The following is a 5,774-nucleotide window of genomic DNA, read 5'->3' as shown; positions in this document are numbered from 1 at the left end:
GAGTGTGTGTGTTGGGCCGGCGTGTGCTACAAGGAAAGATTGGATGTGACCCATTAACTTTACAGAGCGCTCATTGAGCAGCGGAGCAGCAGGGGTCAGTAGGGAGATTTCACTGTAAATCTCTGCAACGATCACAATGATGGACCAGAGAGCAGCTTGTAACAGTGTTCAGCCTCCATCCACAGCCAAGATAAGTTTGACTAAAGGACATCATCTGCTGCCAACAGCCAGCTGGACCTTATTTTCTGCTCTTACTCGTGGAAATGCTTTGCAAAAACAGGGGGTCATAAAATAACCTGGAAATAATGAGATTTTTTTTTGCTGATTTAAATATAGGAAAACATGTTTTTGTCACAAAATGCTACATTTTCTTTCAAATAAACACAAATGTCTAAGTATTTTTTAGCTGATTTAAATACAGTAAAATAATAATAATTCTTTCACAAATGTTTTTTTTAAAAAGTAACTTTTTGCAAAAATACTCATTTAAATTAAAGCTTTTTGTGGTTTTAATTTAATGTACATACAATTTCAATTTTTTCCACCTTTTTTTTTTACTGACAACATGTATAGCTTTCATTTTTTCTGTGATTTTTCTAGATATCATTTGCATTTAACAAAACTGAGAAAATATAAAAATTAACAGTTAAAAATATTTACAATTTTTATAGCAAATATTTGGGAAATAACATTTTTAGCGGATTTATATACAATAAAAAATTATAGTTCTATGGTCACACATTGTAAGAAAAATGTATTGCTTTCTGCAGAAATATACATTTATGACAACATTATTTACAGCTTTTTCCTTTTTATTTTACCATCAACATGTACATTTCTGCTTTTTTGACTGTGATTTTACTGCAAATTAGTTGTAAAAATACTAAGAAAACATGTTAAATAACCGTTAAAGTATTTGTTAATTTTCAAATAACTTTTTTTTGCAAATAATGGCACGTCAGGAAAATATTGGTTTAAATCTGCAAAAAAATGTCGTAAATTTACAATTAAACATTGTTAAGGAAGAAATCATTTTCAGTTTTTTGTATTTTTCTTTCTTATTGCATCAGCAGCATCAGGACACTCTCAGCTTTTTCTAGTGGCCCTACTCATGACAGGTTGTAAAACCTGATGGAAACACTGATGTATGCAGCATTAGAAGGAAGCTGAAGTATTGAGGACATCATCTGCTGCCAACCAGCCAGCTGGACTTTATTTTCTTCTCTTGCTCATGTAAATGTTTCGCTCTGAGTGTAAATATCTTGTTTTTTTTTAGCCATTTCCTCCGGAGTAAGAGCTGTTTTTGGACGTGGCCTTTCGGACTCGTCTGTTCGCGGCCTGCAACCCAAAACACAACCTCAAAAACATGGCTGAAGGGGTCTCGTACGATGACATTCGGAGCCTTTAGGGGGAACTCGAGCAGCAGATGTGGAGGAGGTGAAGCGAGAAGAAGGAAAAAGTCACTGTACCCAACATTCGCCAGGACATATCTCGCTCTTCTTCTTTTGTTTTTGCCCTGAGGCACAGCAGCTCCTTGGCTTGGTCACATCTCAGATCTACTACTTGCACACCCACCAAACCCCTGCAGTCCTACTACAGAACCGTTATCTAGAATGACTTCCCCCTCTCTGTACAATCTCCCTCTTTCTTTTAGACATCAAATCACACTCTGCAACAAATCTCTCCTCTATAGATCATTAATAATTTATCCCCTCCTGACCATGCTCTCCACTGAATAGCTGCTACAGTTATTTATGTATCTGATAATCCATTACCTGGGGACCATCTGCTCAGATAACCCCCATCGCTCTGGAAAAATCCACATGGCTTCCTCCTTGCTTCCTTTAATTTCCACCAATTATACCTTTGGATAAACACAGCGCCGTGCATTAAAAACCCCGAGAAGTGTAACTAAAAGTCAATCATTCTGATTATGTAGCACAGTGAGGGAGAAACCGGGACGCTACTGTATTGGCGAGGCTCATTTCATGCACCAGAATTCATTAGCATAGACTGGTGGCTCTAATGCAGCCTGCGTTTTGCTTAGACAATCAGATATCGCGCCGTGCAAAGCCAATCATGGTAATGGCTGTAGCCGGGGAAAGCTGGCCGCTCCAATCATCGCCGTTGCCCGAGAGTGCCTTTTTCCAGACTTGACATTTGATATGTGATTGCTGCTTCCATTCCGTTTTGTTTTGATCATCAGAAAGCCTCCCGCGCTGCTTTAGGCCTGATTGTTTGGTGCGTATAGCTCACGAGTGCTTGACTGCTCCCTGAGGTCCAACTCTGCACTTTAAATGAAAGTTTCATTAAAAAGCTGTGAAAATGTAGCAGCGAAAGGGCCAGAAAGTACGATGGTTAAAAAAAACAAAAAGGCCGAATACTGGAACATTCACTAACTGTTCCAAAACACGGTGAAAGTCTGGTACGTTTCCTGCCAGAAAAAGATTGGTAAAAAAAAAAATAATGGTGCAATAAAGAGCTGTGAAAAATAAAGAATCTGACGTTCTTGCCGCCAAGAATATGTCAAAAAGAAAAAAAAATGGTCGAAGTGAAAACTGTAAAATAAATAAATAAAACTGAAAATCTGGCGCCCTTGCTGCCATGTAAAGTTGATGAAAGCACAGAAAAAATAACTAACGTGTGAAAACTGCAGAGGAAAAAAGGAAACAGAAAATTGTGAAAAATTGGCACCTTGCACCCGGAAAAAGAATGCATTCAAATTTTTCTTGAAGGTGTCGTATTATTTCACATGAGCTGCACGAAAAAGTGCATCTTACTGTACATAGAAACAAAAAAGTACAATAAAAACTGTTAATATCTGCCACTTTTGCTGCCAAAAAAAACCAAATGTAAAAAAGTTATATCTTTACATGCTGTAGAAAAAAATAAAAATGGTGAAAATCTAGCACCATTGGAGCCAACTAATGTTTAAAAAAAAAAAAGCAAAAAAATTGTAAAATACTGTAACATTTAAAAGAGTTCTGAAAATCTGGCCCCATTGTTACAAAACCCAGTGGAAATCGGCTGCAATAAACAAACAAGACAGATGTAAACAGTAGAATTTTAGGACATTCAAAAACTGCAAAAAAGTGATCATTTTGCAGCCCTAGTGGCCAAAAATAACATAAAATAAAATTTAAATGCTAATAATGGTACAGAAAGACTGCAAAAACAAATGTTACCTTGTCTATCATAAATAGTGTAAACAGCTGTGATTTGAATGTTAGAGCTTCTCTTCCAAGGCAGTTATTTTAATTTAATGACAAATAAACATAATTTAAATCTGAATATATATATATATATATATATATATATATATATATATATATAAACAGGAAACACTTTACTTATCAAATAACAACCACCCTTAAATGACAGACATATAATGGAACATTACAGATTATTATGTGAAAAATAAAATAAAAATGTCATCTGTATAAAAATGATATGTATTCAAACCAGGAAAAAAAAAGGTAATTTCAACAAATAAAGTGTAATATTACCACAAAGCACCTGCAGGAATATGGCAATGTTTAAGGTTCATCTTTACTTATACTTCAAGCAATTTTCTCTACAAGGACATTCAGTGTAATTTAATGGAATGTGAATGTAAACACCAATAAAATATTACTGCCTGGCCTTTTACTCGTTGGTTTTCATGTTTGGCTTCAGAGGCTAAAGAACTCTGGGTCGGTTTTAACGAACACCACAAACATAAAGAACACTGACCTGCAGGATTTACGCTGAACTCTGACATCAGCCGTTGTTTTGTTTGCATCTGTTTACTGATGCAAAAAGCCCCAGATTATTATTTGTTTATCAACCCTGCCCGTTCTCATGAGCCCTTCCTCAGACTTCAGAGTCTTGTGGGAGGGCCAATAAAGCGAGTAAACTGTTTACCGAGCGGCAGATTAATAGCTGTTAAAGGTCTCAGGCTAATTGCTGCCCGAGAACCCAAATCAGCGACAAATTCCATTACGTTATTTCATCTCCGTGTGTGTGTGTGTGTGTGCGTGGCTTAAACATCCTTCTATCTGCGTCACATGTAGACACACGTGATCACGCCGAACACACAGCGGCCACTTAGCGAAGCAGCCGAGCAGTGGGAGTAATTACAGTTTAGGACAGGTCACCGAGCCTGCGGTTCACCTCAACCCAGAACGCCGGAGCTATTCTGGACCTCTGGGAAAATAAGAAGGGCTGCACTCGAAAGGCCAAGATGAGCCGCGCGGCCAAGAACATTAATTACTCATAGGGTCAACACAAGAGTGCAGATTAGACTGTAATTGGTGGGTTTGCCTGCAAAAGCTCCATGAATCTTCTGACCACCGTATCAGCCGCTGATTATAAGGATTGGAGTTGTTTCGCTCCGGACGCACCGCAAATAACCTCCTGCTAATAAAAAAAACCAAAAAACAATGAAAGTGTGCTGTTTGTTTTGTGTTAAGTAATTATGTGAATTTTAATGGTGGTATAATGCACCGTAAAAAAAAAATAGTTGGGAAAACTTAAAATTTCAAGGCAACTTATTGCAGTAAAATTTTTGAATTGTCTCAACAATTTGCTGGTTCAATGTTCTAAGTTAGTTACATTTACATTGTTCTGTGAATACCATTAATTCTTCATTTGGCCAATGTAAACTTGTTTTTTAGCTGAATTATTAGCTTATTATCTTAGCTTCTTATCAGAATTAGTATTAGCTGAGTAGTGTGATTCACAGAACAACCAAAAGCTAATCAACCCCATGATCTTTTTTTGTGTGGCCTTTTTCTGGTTTATTTGAGAGACAGGGAAGTGGGGAGAAGAATGAGGGAAGGACCTGCAGCAAAGGGCCGTGAACTGGATTCAAACCCATGACTGCTACATATAGCCCCTGTTTATGGTCGTCCGCTTTACCTGTTGAGCTACAGGGCTTTTATAGCCGAGTTGTAGGTCAAGGGAAAGAAATTATGAGGACTTGCCCCTGCTACCCTGTGTTTTATTCCAACTTTGTTTTACCATCAACAAATTACAATTTCAGCTTATTCACAATTTCAAATTTAGACAAAATGAGGTACACACGATTGGTCTGCTGTGTGTTTTCATCTCAAGTACAGCTATTTTAATTTTCATGTTCAGACAAATCAGAATACCAACTCTGCTGAACAGACTGTAGTTTTCTTTTTTACAGTGTGGAGTTTGTGCAGTGAAGACAGAGATTGGGAGAGTTCCAGCACATTGTGTTTGCACACTGTGACCTAGAGCCGGTCTGAATAGTGTCTTTGTAAAGAGCTCAAAGTTTCTGCTACACAACTGCGATGAGTAAACTGTCAGATAATCCTGTTGTCGTTGGTAACTTAGCCTGGCAGCTCTGTGGTTTCATGCTGTGCACATGTCTGAACCTGTTTCATGACCTTGTTTTTCTTCTGCAGCTGACAGAATCACACGTTGCATGCAGATGACCGATGTCACCATAAAAAAACTGGATCAAACTGCTTTAAATGATCTCGAATGGAAAGCACTTTGTTTTTTAAAAAAATGCGCTCTACACTTTTGACTTTGAGGGACATTTGTGTGCATTTCCACCCCCGGTGAAGTCCTCAGCTGAACTTTCAGCCGCTGCACAAAGCGGGATTTCTTGAGATGTGAATTTACAGCAGTGATTTCGTAAAACCAGAAAAACCAAAGCATGTTGGCAGGGTGTGAAGAAAATGTGCTTTTCACAGTTGCGCAACCGCTCACAGATGGTCCAGCGGTTTCCCAGAACAACGTCGTATTTGAAATTGGTCCCC

The sequence above is a fragment of the Acanthochromis polyacanthus genome, chromosome 12 (assembly GCF_021347895.1).
Source record: "Acanthochromis polyacanthus isolate Apoly-LR-REF ecotype Palm Island chromosome 12, KAUST_Apoly_ChrSc, whole genome shotgun sequence".
NCBI classification, from domain to species: domain Eukaryota; kingdom Metazoa; phylum Chordata; class Actinopteri; family Pomacentridae; genus Acanthochromis; species Acanthochromis polyacanthus.
Note: the sequence above shows the minus strand (reverse complement) of the source record.